This window comes from Ischnura elegans, chromosome 9 (assembly GCF_921293095.1).
Source record: "Ischnura elegans chromosome 9, ioIscEleg1.1, whole genome shotgun sequence".
NCBI lineage: Eukaryota > Metazoa > Arthropoda > Insecta > Odonata > Coenagrionidae > Ischnura > Ischnura elegans.
This window is the reverse complement of record NC_060254.1, coordinates 7,191,714-7,209,898: the sequence shown is the minus strand read 5'-3', so window position 1 is coordinate 7,209,898 and position 18,185 is coordinate 7,191,714. Positions and strand designations below refer to the sequence as shown.

General features: G+C 38.5%; 2 long non-coding RNA genes across 2 annotated transcripts; both read left to right on the top strand.

The window, feature by feature from the left end:
• Positions 1 to 3,124: 3,124 nt before the first annotated feature.
• Positions 3,125 to 8,014, top strand: LOC124165147. Its single transcript, XR_006866127.1, has 3 exons — positions 3,125 to 3,246; positions 3,568 to 3,771; positions 7,870 to 8,014. It is a non-coding gene; the product is annotated as an uncharacterized LOC124165147 (long non-coding RNA).
• A 4,862-nt stretch (positions 8,015 to 12,876) lies between these two features.
• LOC124165696 lies at positions 12,877 to 14,510 on the top strand. Its single transcript, XR_006866287.1, has 4 exons — positions 12,877 to 13,074; positions 13,521 to 13,737; positions 13,999 to 14,199; positions 14,286 to 14,510. It is a non-coding gene; the product is annotated as an uncharacterized LOC124165696 (long non-coding RNA).
• The last annotated feature ends 3,675 nt before the right edge of the window (positions 14,511 to 18,185 follow it).

Here is an 18,185-nt window from a genome sequence, read left to right as displayed (position 1 = left end):
GAATTATTGCCGATGAAACTGGTATGGACTTTTAAAAATAACACAAAAAAAGAAAGAAAAGGTTGGAAATGGAGTAATTTTGGAATTCATCCCTGCAGCAACAAGGGTAACCTTCAAATGAAGGACCTAAGCAGAACAGTCTTTGGACGCCAAAGCTTTGCGAAAGATTTGAATTCACGTCAATAACTCTAATGATCTATCGCCTATCTTCCGCAAAATTCAGGAAGCATAGCTCAGAAGGAAGCAACAATGCTACAATTATTTGATCGTATTTTCAACCATACGTTTCATAACATTGTTTTCTTTTTTATTACGAAGGCAATTAATCCAATGTAAATATGCGACTCAAAAATTCCTCCGTGAACAACGTTGGAAAAAAATTAAGTGACGGCGATAGTTGTCCCTAAGGGCAAAATAAACAGCTGGAAAGAATATTAAGCGTTACAGGCCATTACCTATAGAAGGCATCTCCTAATTGCACGGAATTGTTAACTAACGTTATAACTAAATACATTTGGAAGGAGTGAACGATTAAGTAAGGAGCCTTTGCAACACCTTATACCACCCTCAAGATACAAAGGTAAGAACATATCAAAAACTGTCAGCGTTTCAAGGAGGAGAGCTCATTGAAAGTTAATAGATTTTCAGTAAATTTTTACGAGACAGGACTATCAAGATTTCTTTATCAGGTTAAAATACTATCGAATAGTAGTATGAGAACCAATCATAACAAGTAACAATGAAACGTTAACGTGTTAGTGTTACAAAGGAACAAATCAAAGTATTGCCCCAAGAAATAACAACAGCGAAATTAATAAGGTCAACCATTCACGAAGTGCATATATACCCAGACGATGACTCGTGAAGCGTATTCAGAAGAAGCTAATACTGACTACGAATACTTAAATGAAAGTAAGATTTTAGATGCTGCTGAGAGATCTAATGGTAAACTTGGAAACAAAAGAATCAATGCTACGGAAAACTAAAAGAAATCCGTCTCCTCCATCTGCTGATTTTTTTGAGAACTCTCGGAGGAACAAATCAAGCAAAACCCAAGTACTTGTTCTTAAACACAAGTATATAACCCCACACACGAAAAAAATTCATTCTATTTCAAACAAAGATTAATAATAAGCAAAACAATATCAATTTCTTGGCATATGACATAATAAAGTGGTATATAATATTGAAAAAAATTCAATATGCTTACCATAAATTCCAAGTATCTCTCTCCAATTTAGAAGAATTTCAATAAATCTCAATGGTATAACAGACAAGCCATCACTTTCACACAAACTCGATTTACTGGAAATAATAAGAAAAAGACACACATTAACATAATTCTGTCATCATGTACGAACCGAGAATACTAAATGCATAAAGGATAAATTATGAAATATTATCGTAGAAACATCCAACTACTATTACCACGAAAAAGCTTAGGTAGGAAAAGCTCTTGAAAAACGATAGCTAATCCACTAACTTACATTATCGCCTTTCAATATTGATGGTTCAGACCATATAAGTGAACAGCCAAAATGGGAAAACTAATACGGAAAACTGAAAGGTCTTGGTTGGTTGAATTCGGATGCAATCCCGGAATAATTGTGATAAGTTTAAGCAATTACACGCAGACTACAGAAAGGAGACGTATCTATTCCAACTCTCGAAGCTATTATTAAATGAATCTTGGAGGCTCTCAGCATAAACCCATGAGACTGATCAAATTGCGCCAAGGCAATCTGCGGTCAAATGGGACTGTCTTATTTACAAATTCACTCATCTTGCCGTGTACCCCACGAAAACTATTTCAGAATTATCTTCGTAGCAAAGGAGCTACGAAGACGTGAAAACTCGATTAAAATCGCTATCAGCCATCGGCGGGAGACATACAATTATGTTTTAGCGATTCTCTTAGGAATCGCCCGCGTAGCACATACGTCTGACCTTGCGGAAACCACTTCCTGAGCGAACCACAAATACTCAAATCAGGAAAAATAAATCAGAATACGTCTTAGCGACAACATCATCACAATATGAACAGTGGATCGCGACAAGGGTCAATTTACCACCAAATCTCACTCGAGGGACATGCAGTCATCATTACTGAAATTGGGAAGCCAACTCAATGATGAACCATTCAGTCTTATCTCCTTCCACAATAGCAATCGGACGTGTGAAAGAGAATAAGCGAAAAACAATAAGTGACGATTTCGAAGAATATTCACACTGTCGTCGTATTTCTTACAAGAACAACGAAAGCACAAATATCACTGGCGAAGAAACATATACTTCACAAAAACCCTTCCTTCAAACCTTGGCATTCTTCGTGAAAGGTAAAACACGTTCTTAGGAGAAATAAAGCTCAAAAAAGCAGCGAACTCGAGAATAATTATCGGAATTATTTACAGCGAATTTAATGATGCCTTGAACACTGTCATGAAATGGAAACGGCGTAGATACGAAACGGGGAAAGATAACTTAAACATGACTTGCTCACTTACCTCTTCACACGAAGGCTGTCACCGCCAAACTGACAAGAATCGAAGATCCGCAGAGAGCATCGTCACGTGAGTGACTAACACCTCTGACGTCACGAAAAATAAGCCAGACGTATTTTAGTAAAAGCTATAAAAATAAAGTTTAAGATGAATGGATAAATAGGATTTAACTGGAATTAATTTTAAAATGAATTATTATTTATTTTATTTTATTTATATTCATTTAAAATAGTGTGATTTTCTGATCACCTTGTTTCAACGCCACCTATTGGTTCTCATTTTTGGAAACCGATAGTCATTTGTTTTTCCGTCATATCGTCTACTTTCCTTGTCTTACGCAATCAGTTCGTTAGTTTCAGTGCCAGGGCGCTTTTGACTGTCCGATGGTTTTCAGTACTCAATTCAACCAGGTATTGTTACATCGATAATCCTCCCCCCCCCCCCAAGCGTAAAGACCTTGTTCCCCGTCAGCTGACTATGATTCGCTCTCTCATGTCATTACTATCTTCGCCCACCCCGTTGTCGTAACAGTGTCTACCACGGACCACCGTCGCGTCGGTAACATCACCAACATCGGTGTTGCGGCCCAATGGATACACGATTGTAGGGACACGACTACTTGCTTCACATACAGCATACGCTGGATAAATTTGAAATGGCGTGAAAAATGTGTGCATTTGAGGTTAGAGTTGGAAGAATACCTGGCGATATAAGCGGCTGGCTGGGACGAAATTCACGTGATTAAGTGAGTAAATTATTTTATTTTATTTCCATCGTAATTTGCATTTAATTGCATAGTGCAACGTTTTTTGGTATATTACCACAAAAAACAATAATATGGCATTTTATAATGCAATTTCTTTGGGCACCAATCCTCTCAATGGCTCCTCAAGTGAAACAGGAAAACACTAATATTCCTTCAAACTTTGATATTACCCGTAGATTCTCAAGAATACCAATAAAACCTTCTCTCTTCGTTGCTTATGCGCATTTTTCAGCAGTCTTCATTTTCGTTTTTTGCAACGATCTTAATATACTTAAATTTGGTGTACTTTACGGCTTACAGAGAATGTGGCAACGAATAGAGGGGAAGATTTGGTGCGGAGCAGAAATCCACGGGAAGAATACCAGGAGAGTGTGAAGACGAAGTGGGAGAAATCAGCTTCTTCTCAATCAATAGACCCCATTTGGAAAACGCTGCCAGTGTTTGGGATCCTCATTAAATAGCCTTCAAAACAGAGTTACCAAGCGTACAGAGAAGAGCTACCAGGTGAGTGAAAAGCCGTTACATCAGTCCTCTGGATATAAATGACCGCTTAGATAAACTCGGATAGGCATCTCTGTCAGACTATAGACTAAAAAATATACAAAACCCGTAATGTAAATTCAAGAGCAATGTCTTTTCTTACGAAGGCAACCATATCTAACGAACTCCAACATCCTACGGTAGGTCAGATCATACAGATTAAATAAGAGATACAGGCTGTAGAACAGAAACTAGGAGAGTGCTGAAGGCTAAAAAATGCCACCGTGCAAATTAAACTATTAGTTAGTAATAGAAAACGAAGAGTTAGGGCAGTAAAATATTCAAACATGAGATATAACATACCAAGAAAATAGAAATGCCTGCATATAGCTAGTATAGATATTAATTGTAATTAATTATTAACTATAAATTGAGAGCCTATACTACCTAGTCCTAATCAAGCTATCCTAGAGCTAAACTATTGCAAGTTATATGATTCCTTAATGTACACAGAAAAAAACGCAATCATAAACGGATCGGTACTGCAGTCTATTTCCCAAATATTATCCTTTTGATCGTTTCTACAATAATAAATGGGTTCTTTCAAAATATCTTGAGCATCAGCCGAAAAGCATACTACTTGAAATTTCCGAAAAAGATTTTGCTATTTTTTCCATTCGATCGGTTGGACTTTTCCATTCTAAATTACTAATAAATTCGGTTACACTGCTATGTTCATCATAAACGTTTTAAGAAATCCAGCTGCTTGCCACTGTATTCAAAGCAAATGTTTTTTCACACGAGTCCCAAGCATACACAAGCGGCGTTCTCCAAATGAGGTCTCACGTAACACTAATAACATCGCTCTGTTACTTAAAATCGCATATTCCACGAGTTCTTTAAATAAATCCTAATTTACGATTTGCACGCCCGAAAATTTCCTGTCCAGGAAAAGAGTAAGTGCCGTCATCATATATCAGCAATCCGAAGATTTGTTTGTCGCAGCTCTCCTTTCAGTTGCCATTTTCATGTTAACGCGCCGACACTTTCTTAAGTCCGTCCCCACGGCCAGCAAGAGCAGGTGAGTTCTGTGCCCGAACTGAATGCAGTCCTATTCCCGGTGTGACTTGAAAGGGTCAGTTCGACTCACTCCACGAAAGTGCACTTTATTCTTATGGAGTCATATCCCTAATTTTTCGCGTTTCTCCCCGACCCTTGAGGTAAGGCCACAAGATAAAGCATTGCTCCCCCAGTTAGGCTCTTCTCAGTCCGATAAGTAGTGTGCTGTATCTTAAAAAATACGGCGCCGTATCTGCGTCGCAACGCACATTTAAGGAAGAATCAAAAAATCAGAATATCGGTCTGAACTGGAATACCAAAGGTTACGTGCATAATAATCTAGAAAGGTAATATCTTTTTTACGCATAATTACAACATACCGACACTGATGAGCGAATACATTAGTCCCGTTATTTTCTTGAGATGTTTACTTTCCTACAGCTTTCTATGCGTCTTAATACATCTTAAAATAAATCTATGATTGAACGATAATGAAATATCTTCATTGTGGCATAATATTTATTCCAGTCATAACTCGCAATAATACGTAATCAATGTTTTAAAATCTAAAGATATTGCAGCTATAATTATGTGATTTAACCAAATCTTTACATCCATTTGAAGGCTTGAATTAGAAATGGTCTTCATAACTATAATTTATATGATTAAAGAAAAGCATCCGAAGCATTTATATTTCATCCATCTGTATGTATTTTATTCCGTTGTATTTTATCCATACGAAACTACTTATGCAGAATGGAAACAATGATCATAAATTCACCATCGACACTGGATATCAAAACCGCGAGATGAATATCCGATGGATTTTTTGGGCAAAAAATGATTATTATTTGGCTTCAAACACCTCAAAACTACGCGTGCGACGTATTCGTCCGATAAAAGTATGAGGCAGGTGATAACTGTTTCTGCGTAAGAAATAATCGAATTAAATTTATCTGCTACTAATTATAGCGTAGGAATATACGGTGCAAAAACTAGGGCGTGGAGGAATAAGGAAAAGAAAATAATGAAGACATGACGGTAAAGAAGGGAGTACTTGGGAGTGAGAATTAAATCTTGAAAAGTGTATGGTGATGAATTTTTGGGAAAAGAATATATCTTCAAGAAGGAGGTACACCGCTAATGTGATTCCACTACCAAATGCCGAATTCGTAAAATACTTGGGGGTAAATAAAATAAATAGACTGCAAAACAGAGAGATTTAAAATATCATTCTTCCCTCGTACTATTAAGGATAGCAATTTTGTCTCAATTGATAGGATTAATGGCGTCGCTCGCTAGGATCACTCATCGCACCTTTTTTCATAGTTCTAACCTTGCATGCATTTGCTCTAGGAATTACTAACCATTAGCAATGTCTTTATGAATAAGCATGTATATTTTTCTAGTGGGCGTAATATTCCTATGACCGTGCGCTGTACATGTGGCGGTCCTCTTGCATGCTGTATGTTTGTGTTTTATCACCCCCCCGCCAAACACCCTGGAGGTGGCTCGCAGGGTACTGTGTAGATGTGGATGTAGAAGGGAATGGAGGGGATGAGACGGACGGAGAGGAAAGGGAGCGAAGAAGTGCTACGTTTGGTGGTTGAGAAGCAGAGATAATAGGTTTGTGGAGGAGGGGGAGGAGGTGAGTGGAGATATGGATAGAATGGAAGGGCCAATAAATGTGTTTATGCCCCGCTGTGAATTGTAGAGAGAAATTCAAGTTGGGAGGTGGGGATGCGAAGTGAGTCGCAATTACTCCATGTAAACCTACCTATGTTAAAAGATAGAATACCGTCAATATTAACCTATTATACTTCCTGTTTCTCTTCAGAGGCAGATGATTTATGTTTTACCACAGCCAGTGGCGGATCTATGGGGGGGGGGGGCAATGGGGTTAGAGCCCCCCCCCCCCCTTGGGTGTCCCATTTACACTAGGTAGAATGGTAATTTTTTCCGACCCCCACTACTGCTGGAAATTTTATCCCCCTCGTAGCAGCTCCCCCCTTGTACATATCCTGGATCCGCTACTGACCACGGTCATAATAAATCTTTCATTCAAATTAATTATTCCTCGCAGATGTTGCTATTAAAAATAACAATTACTCTAATATACGAGTATTCTCCGAAAATATAAGGGCGAAAATATAATCCTGTGGCTAACGAAAATAAACTATCGTGTACATTTACGTGCTTTTCTTGAAACGAAATAAGGAAAAAAACATTAGAACACTGCCTCCTAAATTCGATGACAATCATATTTGTAAAGTATAAACTGCATTACGTTTACCAGCCACTTCAGGAGGACTCGTAGCCGGATGCTTGTCTCTCTTACATTAGTCGCGTTGACAGTAACTTTCAGGTAAACCCTAAATTCTTGTCAGTTTTCTTCGACTTTGGAATGTTTTCACTGGGGATAGGTGTTCACGAGGGGTTTCTGACTCTGAAATCGTGCTTGGGCCTCTTGGCGTGGGTAAGGTTGTCAATTTGCACCATTTGCATAGCCAGATCAATTCAAATGGACTCCTCGTAGAAATGGAACTCACTAGCAATACACGAAGGTGGACTTCGGAAAATTCCGGAGATGTCTACGCATCGCCGCTCCTGAGGAGCGACTTTTGCAAGTGGTTGAACATCGTAATCGGGTTGAGGCATTGAGTGAGCGATGATGTTAGTTATATTTTTATAATCCTACTAAATGTTGTTCCACACCAAATTGATATTCTCTTAATTTTTAATGGATTGTATTGGATCTCTTATTAGCATTGTTTTATGTCAAGTCCCGTGAAAGTTTATAACTATTTCTTTCATTTTTCGAGTTGCGTCCTAGTTCCTCAGCAAGGTTTTATTGAAATTTAATTGATAATATCTGGTCACTTTTTGACATTTCCTGGTGCCATCTGGTTACTTAATCATCTCATAAATCTAATCCCAAGAAATAATTTAGATATCGATAATTGTTAAGATTTTTCTCAAAACATTGGATTCATACAATGGTTATCAGGTGACCTAATTTTCAAATATCTTTCGCATGCCGTTCTCTTTTGTGTTATGTTGCAGAAATCTGAACTAAGAGTTTTTCTACCCATTGGTCCCAAAGTACGTCGCGGCTGCTGTCACGGATACCAGCGAGAAGTGAAAAGGAAATTTGGAGCACACTCTTTGCACGAGCACGCCAGCAGATTAGAAATTCACGGGAATAATAGTGATTGCGTGAGTAAAAAAATTAATTTTTAAGTATATTCCACTGAAATCACAATCTGAACAAGACTACCAACTCCAAAACAGCTCACCCTCACAAAAATGACGACTATTCACTCCAAATACAGAGTACTCACCTCCGTAACTTTTAATTTGTTATTCAATAGGCCTGCTATTTCTAATGAGTGCCCATCTACACCAATCTTAAGTGAAATTTAAGGCAACATTTCACATAGTTGGGTAATTATCCTAAATTATTCGGGAAAGCTAAATAGGTCTATGAATTTTAGGAGGGTTGAGAGGGTAATTTTAAAGGAGTACCTATGCCTGCGGAGGTTTCGTTCATGCGAAGCGAATTTATCTTTAAGCAAATTCTATTTATGAGTATTTTCCTTTCTAAATTTCGCCATTTTAAACATTAATGCTGATCTTGGGGTTTCAACGTTGCCCTCAGGTTACAGTAATTGCGCGGCTGTCGCGTATAATGAAAGGAATAGACCGAAATATTTATTTTGGCACATGCCCTCCGCCAACGGCAATTCATAGACCTAACAAGCAACCATAGAGATTATATTACCATGCATACTACATTTACACTACACAATATTTATGCAAGCGACTATCAGACCGATTCCCTTCCTTCCGCGACCTTCGGTTGTCAGCGCATTCATGATGAACCGTCTGAGTCCCCACCTCCAAACTCCTTCCTTCCTCACACCCTCCTCAACCGACGACCTTAAATTTGAGTGAAAGACTTTGTCTCCGACTAAAAACCCCCGTTTCCTTCCAGCTGATTGAGTTGGTTCAAAGTACAGCAGAGCGTCATAACCTGAATTGTAACAGGATCAAGTCCAAAATATCTAAAAGTAAGGATGTACGAAAAGAACCACAAGAGGCAGTTTTATGCCTTTTACATGAAAAAAATGTGTTTCAAAAATTGGAAGTTACTGTGCATGGGCGTACCCAGCGGGAAGCAGGAGTTAGATACAGATAGTAAGTTACAGATTAAACCTGTCCTCCGACAGAACCAAAAATCGCAAAATTCTTTAAGAAAAATCAAGACTGAACTGAAACAAAAAATTGTGAACAAACTTTTTTTTATCCACAACAAATGAAATTAGAATAGCATGTAATTAAAATATTTTTTTTCAAACGGGTAATTTTAAAAACTAATAAAGGGCAGTTATAATTTTCTTAAAATGTTAGTTTCATCAACCATTTTATTGCTTAAATGTTAATGTTAAAGAAATCATCATAAGACAGTCTTATTTGGATATTTTCTGCTGCCAGCTGCTCCTTACACGAACTGGCTGCAATACACGTGATTAATAGGCATCGAAGTACATGAATTCATATAAATTTATCATGTTATCATGTATTTAAATTATATTCACGTCAAGTTGTTTTTAGCCAAATGTGTATCCGGATTTTCGGCGCTCTTATCAATGACCATCTACTGTACTGCAATGATAAAGCCTTGCTCACAAACAAATTGAATCTCTTCACTAATCATAGATCAGAACAACCGATGAATACTGTTTCAATCACAAAATAAACCACGCAGCAATCCTGAAATTGATTATAGAAGAAAAAGCACCACGTGGATATTTTTCAATAGGTAGATAAAACTATCTGACTTAATACGAGCTAATTTTAAAGAGAAAGTTTACGTTATATCAAGTTACAGATTAAGAGTTACTGAATTTTAAGTCGATGTTTAATTTTAAACCGAGATGAAACTCAGATCAGTGCTGGCGTGGACGCGATACTCCTCGACTGCTTATCTTTCCACCGTGGCTCGTTGTTGACTTCATTGATGTTTGACCCCAGGTATTCCATCCCCATCGAAAGACTTCCTCATCGGCTCTGGATGACGCACGCCCCTTCCAGCGAGGGCCTAACTTCTCGTGCATTATGTGCCAATCCCCGAGAGAGTTTACCACAAAATTTCCCTATTCATTCGACCGGATAGTGGAGCATATCATGCACACAATCTTGTCGTAACGATAATACACAGTACGAAATTCAAAACACAGGAATTGATATTTATTCATCACGAAGTGTATGAATCAGGCATAACCTTATATTTATGCATGCAAATTATATCCACTTGACTGTCGATTTAATGACCCTCTAATGCATTGCAATGCTGAAGTCTTATTACCAAATAAATTAATCACTTGACTAATTATGGCTCATAACAATCAATGACTTATTCCTTCAATGACAGAACAAATCGCGCATCAATCCTGCAATTGATTTTAGAGGACTTTTTTCAATTTATTCCCTAGGTAGATACAACTGTCTTGCTATTTCTTCAACCCTCTTTATAAAATTTAATCCGCAGATAATTCCATGAGGGTAGTATTACATGCTGGAATGATAATTAAAATAGTACGTTCGAATCTATTTCAACCGGAACACCTTTACAAACAACGTTGCACCGTTGTTGTAAAGTCTCTTTTATTTTGTGAACGTCAACTAAACATTCAGCAAGTTAGGATGCATAAGGGGATGTATTCTATAAAAAAATGACCGTACACATGATCGAAGAAAAGCTTACAGAATGGATTGATAAGAGGTCGGGTGAGGTCACTGCTTTGGTCCCAACATGCCTCGAGCGTATATAGTAATATGGCTTGCAACGCGTAACTTAAAGATGATTAGCGGAATATTGGATAATGCTGCACAATTTGGTGCCAAAGAAAATTATTTAATGGAATTTTAGTGGCCATCTGTTAATGTGATAAGTTATAAATATCATAATTTGTTTTTTGTGTGCCTAATTTTTACTCCGGCGCCCACAGATGTTTATATTTCCATCGTCACGTGATACATGTGATGTGTAAGCGTGTTTAGTGCATAGGGCGCTATCTACTCGCCCTGGCTAATCCTCACTCCAACAAGGGCGGAAGACAGGGCATTTCGAATCGACTCTCCACCAATAACAAACGATGAACAGAAAATAAGTCATTGCGTTCGTCTGTTGCGCAAAGTGCAATAATATATAGGAAATAAAACCACATTTGTGTCACTCAGAAAAATACGTTATTTTCGGATCCATTCCTTTGTATATGCGAATGCTGCACCGTGAAGTTAAATCATTCTAAATACACTCGCTGTGATTTCTTAAGTAAAATGTTTTCCTCACAAGCAACTGCGCAGATAAAATAAGTAAGAAGATTTAAAAGGTAAAAACTATCGTTACTTGGTTGTTTCTTTGGATTTAGAGCCACTTACTTTTTCCACGATATGAATGAACCCAAATACTAAAACCTGAGTATCGTTTGATATATTATTCCTCTTCTGTAACTCTCACGGTAACTCAACAAACTTCAAAATGCAACACGATCACCACAAGATGCTTCCACACATACACCATCGAACACACTATACACTATGTCATGTGCAGACATAGTGATTTCCAACATCAGATTTTTTCTTACTCCACATTGACCACTGCACTTATTCACAATGCGCAACGAACAATTTACGAGATTAGAATGCACAATTCACCTCCTTCATGTCGTTGGAAATTGAGAATAATTACTTCACAAGACGAAAAAAGGCACACTTCTTCAGGAAATTAATTCAACACTCTCGTCAAATGGCTTTCCAGCAACTGAACTATATTCTGAGCGGCTTCGCTCTGATTCGAAATTTTCTCCGCCCTCAACTCTGAATTGCGTCACGCCGAAGGCCCAAAGACACGGGCTCTTCCTGCGGTTAGTGCATGACCACGGCTCACAGCTATTTTCTATCCTTAGCAACGAAGCAAATACGACCGGTTGAGTGGGAATGATGCTCCGTGTTAACTGCACGTGTAAGTGATAGGGATTATTCATGACGGCTTCGTAGGGAATCCACAGTGATTCTTCCCTTCGAGAGCATTGCCAAATATAATGTGAAGCGAGGGATAAAAGACCAGCCCTCACCGCGCCATACAACAGACCACACACCATAGATAGACCACATAAAGTAACTTGTTCCCTGCCCTGATTAGAGTTGACTCCAAATCAAAAGTATGTATAAGGTGATACCAGGAATCATGAATCTACCCAGCCAGCACACTCGCCGACGTTTATGTAAACGTCCAAGACAACGAAGCGGCAACAGTTTATCCTTTGACGTTGCGCCGTGGATGATATCAACATGACGGCAACGCGTTGCCGTGAAGTTGCTCAGTTTTGACGGCTGCTTCGTGTCTCATTTTATGTGAATGCATTCGCTCTAATTAACGATCTGCTAGAAATAAAAGGTTTCACGACTTACGCAATTAACTTTGTATAATGTGTTTTATGGGATAAGTGGTATTTATTCGACGATTTTGTGGATTTATTAATTAATATGTCTCCAAGTCACTCGGTGGTGATGGAAAAAGATTGAGATAATATAATTAAGCGTCTCTCAAGGTTGACGATTCTCTGGATATTTATTATCGGCGAAGTGAAATTACTAAAATACCATTGATAATTAAAGGCTGTACCATTACGATTTCCTCCTTCGCATGAAATTTTACGCTCGATCATATCGTCTGCTCACGACAGCGAGGCCATGCGAAACCATCGTGAAATGCACTTAGGGAAGATGGAAGAACCCGTTAATCCGCCGTTGCCGGTAGCCATAGTAACTTTGGTACATAACTTTGTTGATATGTGAATTCATGCTTTGTGTTCGTCGTGATGCTTTTCTCCTTTTTGAATGGTCGAGGGACGGGTTTCGTTCACCAAACCTTTAGTAAATAGATTTTTTCAAGAATTTTAATTTTACATAAATTGTTCATTTACTTCATCCGTCAAACTTAACGTGGTTTCAGCTTCTCCATTTTCACTTTTCATTTCATTTCGCCTTCATATCCGATTCCTAATTTTCACTGACGTGAATTTTCGTTTGTAATTTTCACTAACGTAAGTTTTCGCGAGTGATTTTAACTCTTGTTAAATCGTGTTCTTAGTGAGAAAAAGTGTTCAGTGGTTACAAGTTTTTTTGGCTTTGGCTAGGGCAGTGCAAGTTAGAAGCCTCTTCGAGGGTTCAACCACCGTATTCCGCCAGGATTCGTGAAAGGTAAGTCTGGACTCTGTTTACCGTCGTTCATTATGAAATTCATTAACAGTACACTTAAGTTTTCATTACCATTGAGTTAGTTCTGTTGTGTTTCTATTGTATGGATCGATGTATGTCTGGTGGGTGCTCATACTGCGAGTTTGTGGGTGCACGATGGAACGCTTAAGTTTTTCATTCAATGGAGTGCAACTGTTCAGTACTGCACGTTGGTGAGAACTCACCCCCTACCAAACACTCTTGAAATATTGAGTTGAGCAGTAAAATTTAGCATAATCGCAGAGATTTTTCCTCAATTACTGGAGTGTGCAATCATTTAATGCATCACTATTAACTAGTCTTCATATACAATAATTAACTTTACTTTCAATGGAATTTTATGATCTTATGTTTTAAGTAACTGAAGAGTGAACGCCTCATAGTCATGATTTTTTTTCCTCTTTTTTCAGGATGCCTTGGCAAGTGTTAATATTTCTTCCACATAAAAAAATTTCTGGCCTCACAGTGCAGGCTTTTGCATAGTCATGGGTGAAATTGGATGGAGATAAGATTATTGAATATTACCCTAGGCTATAACTGGTCTTCAGTGTCACATGTCATAAAATGGCTCTCGACTCAGTGAGGAATGGGGTATCTTGGGCGTGAACTTCTGCATGCCTCCATTTGGTGAGTTTGCAACAATATTTGTGAGCATTTGTTTTGATTGAAGGGAGGGTTAACATCTTTGACTTGCAAGGGCAGGGTGACTTTTAAGTGTATTCAAAGGGGTTGTTTCATGGTGTGTGTTTGAGAGCACTGACTTTTTTGTACATGTTACTAGTTCTCTAAGCCAAGTATTTAATATTTTTATTTTAGTTAATTTTGACATTGACTGCATGCTTTGAAATGTGTGGCTAATGGTGACATTTTATCATAATTATCTTCCAGAGACTGTAGTGGCAGCCATCACTATTGAACAGAGATGGCTACTTGTGAAGATGGAGAACAGACATGGAGGCATTTTAGTCACTGAAATTAAAAAATACTGGGAAAGGAAAAGGAAAAAAAAGAATTGGAAGTATCCTGATGTAAGTAATGCTTCATCCATGGAGACTGATGATGACAGAATACTGAAACCACCATCACCTGGTAAATGTTTACATATAAGAATTTGCTTTTTTGAGTGCTTTATCATGTGCAAATGTAAGTGTAAAGCTTATCTATTCTCTTTTCAGTTGCATGAGTGCCTCCTAAGAAGGAAATATTGCACTTAAAGATTCCTCTAACAATGTTGGAGTAAAGGAGCCTGAAACTTTTCTATAGAATTGCAGTGTTATTTCTGAAGAATAAGTGAAGTCCAATTGTTAGCACCTGGTGCACCCAATGAGGTCAGGGGTATCGGGGAAGATTTCTCGGGATTTGCACCGGGTAAGGTCCTCCATTTCTCCCTCCAATGTTTCTGCAAGCAACTCACCAATCGTCTTCGGGGATTCTGGAATCCAAGGTTGGATTCCTAAATCATGTGATTCCTGAATCCCTGAAGACGATGGGTAAGCTGCTTGTCGAAACGTTTGAATGAGATCTGGAGGACCTTATCCGGTGCAAATCATGAGAAATCTTCACTGCTCTTGTTAGCTGGGAAAGAACCTGAAATAGTGTAACCCTCAAAAGTTGGAGAATGAATCCCGAAAGTTCGGAGGCAAAGGAGCAGGTGGGAGGTGTTAGGATTAAAAAGCTATATTTATTTTGTTTCTATTGCCTTATGTTGATTGTAAAGCAATTAGAGGAATGTTAAGTCTTTTTTTTGTAAATACTAATGCACTCTGTTATTATTTTGGAATGTGTGAATATATTGTATCTATTTTGCTCCAAAGAAAAAAAATTATTTTCTTTTGTTATCTCAGCCACAAATTATTTTCTTTAGATTTCGTATTTTTTTTATCTAAGTTCATTGCCTCTGTAATTGGGAGGAATAAACTCAAATCCGATAGCCACGTACGTCAATAATCAAGTGTGTTTTGTTTTTTTTATAAAGTTGTGTGCATGTATTTGAGGTTTGTGAGCACTCAGGACATCGGCGATCCACGGGTCCGCGGCAGAGGGACTGGTCACCCCTGGCCGTGGTCTGGGCGATACCCGCCTTCTTCTTCTGACGGCTGACCACCGCAAGAGAAAAGGTCAGGCTAACGCATGGCGCAGACTAACCAGAGCGCCCAGTTTGGACTCCCGCCGGCGAGGAGGCGCACGCAGGTGTATGTGCCACCGGAATGAAGCGTCTGCTAGAGTGCGACGCTGCTGCTGCCCTCCGCGAGGGAAATGCTAGAGAGAAGAGCTCGCCACGAAAAAGCTCTCTTTGGCCTACGAACTTTCAGGAGTCCACATCTCTCCATCAAGTGTGCTTAAAAATTCAAACCAGTGTGTGTGTGTGAGTGAGGGATTGAGGTATGTGGCTAAAGGGCTTTGATGATTTCTAATGTTCAATTTTGCTTTTCGTGATTTTCTGTTACGTGCCCGTTATTGGGATCTAAATTCTTAGCGTTGATTTTGGGTTGTGTTCCTTGCTGTTTCCAATTCATGTGCATTTATGTCAGGTCTTCGGGACCACGTGCGCCTTATGCCAAACTTTACTTTGTGGTTGGGATTTCTATAGGCATCGATGAGGCGAGAATGTATTGTAAATTTGTCGTTCTTTCTGTGAGCTGCCAAATATTAAAATAGTTGGGGGAAAACATTATTTTGTGATTAGGATTGCTATATTAGCCGATGAGGCGAGAATGTATTTTAAAATTGTTGTTCTTTCTGTGTGCTGCCAAATATCCAAAAATAGTTGGAGAAATAAATATCTTACCTTGGCTTGTAACAGCTACTATTGAAACGTGTCGTTTTCTTCAAGGTCATTAGAAACCCTGGATAGTACCTTTAATTTTTTTTCCGTTGCTTATTATCTTATTTGTTTTCTTGTTATTATTCACTCCACTGTTAGCTATCCGCGTGCTTACGTGGTGGACGGGCCTCTAGTCGAATTAGGCTGAATTTGCAAACCCGACGAGAGACACCCGTTACAAGAGGAGTATTTGGTTGGTATTTCATTTACATTGTCAACTGTTTGACTTCATAGCCTTCTAAGTGTTAATATGCTCATGGTACTTTATATAGATTACACTGGTCAACAGTGATTTTGTTGACAATTAATTTTCAGTGAATTTAGGATAACTTTATGGCCCTGAATTCGAATATGTCATTTGTTTTGCTAGATTGGCTCTATTTATTGTTGTAACGTACAATATGTAGATTAAAAAAAACAAAAAACTTCAAAATATTAATTGAGATACATTGTGCACACAAGCAAATGAAAATGAGAAAACATATGAAAATAATCACAAAAATGTTGATCCATTGTTCAATCAGCATGTAATAGAAAAAGAAAGAAAAAAAAGTCTTTAATATTGCAATTAGCATCTCGAAAAACTCCGCCTGTGTGATTTTCTGTTGTGTTGAACATCAGGATAGCCACGCTGAAGATTCCAACAGTAGTCTGCCATCATGTGCTGGTCCCATCTACCTTGATATCATTCTTCCATCACCTGAAAATCTTGATGGAATCTTTCACCTTGTTCCTCGCTGTAGTCACCAAGATTGTCCGGAAATCTATCAAGATGGCTGTGAAGGTAGTGAATCTTAATGCTCAAATTTGCCCCCAAGGTTTTGAAGATTCTGAGCATGTTTTTCACCAGTTTCTCATAATTATGTGCTTTGTAGTTACCCAAGAAATTCTTGACAACAGATACAAAACTGCTCCACGCAGATGCTTCATAACTTTAATGAATTCCAAATCATGCATAAGTTTCCGAATTTGGGGACCATCAAATATACCAGCTTTTAATTTTTCATTACTGAGTCCAGGGAATGATTTGCATATATATTTGAAACAGTCACCATTTTTGTCCAATGCTTTCACAAATTGCTTCATTAGACCGAGCTTGATATGAAGTGGTGGAAGAATGATTTTGTCCCTATCAACTAATGGTTCTTTTAGGATATTAGCTGTTCCTACAGTAAAGGTGTCTCTTGATGGCCATGAAACGTTCTCCCAGTGATCATGCTTTGCTCTGCTGTCCCACATGCAGATAAAGCAGGGGAATTTTGTATATCCACTTTGCTGTCCAAGCAAAAAGTTAACCATTTTCAAATCAACACAGATAGACCATTGGTGTTGGTTATAACGAAGTTTCTGGAGAATCATCTGGATATTTTCGTACTCCTCATTAAGTTTTGTTGAGTGGCCAATTGGAATGGATGCATAGCGGTTACCATTACGCAACAACACACATTTTAGGCTTCTGCTTGAGCAATTGATAAAAAGCCTCCAGTCTTGAGGTTGATATTTTGTTAGTCCCAGTTTCAGTAGTATACCAGGAATGTCACTGCAGTAAACAAGTTCATCTTGTTGACTATAGTATGGAAGTAGATCTGCTTCTCTTGTCCGGTAAGCTGTGATTTTAGTTCCTGGTTGCAGGCAATTCTTCTCATTAAGTCTAGATGCCAAGAGTTCAGAAGACTGTTTAGAAAGACCAAGATCTCTTATCAAATCGTTAAGCTCTTCCTGACTGAAGAGCTGATGTCTTGTGGAGCTTCCTTCGTATTCACATTCACTACTACTAGTGTTCACGTGCTGCAAATCATCGTCATCTGAAGGGAGTAGTTTTGGCAGAGTGGTGAAGACTGGTACAGGAATGTCATCGTTGTGTGGCACTGGTCGCCTTGCTGATTCTAAATCGGGATATTCCCACTTATGCTTCTTGTAGCGATTGAAACCTTTTACATTGACCATGCAAAAATAGCAATCATTATGGTGGTCTTTTGGCTCTCGCCACACCATTGGCACTCCTTTAAGTTTAAACCCCTTCGTTTCCTATCAGTCCACAGTCGTAAAGACTGCACACAGCGTTTGCAAACTTTATGAGGAGCCCAATGTTTATCTTGGTCTCCCAGTTTAACACCTAAATATGCAAGATAGGCCTGTTTCACAAAGTCAGTAATATTCTTCCGTTGTTCTTGCAGAGTGTATTCTCCACAAATATAGTAGAACTCATCAGGAGAGTTGAAACAACCTTTATGCGAAGAACTCATGTTAA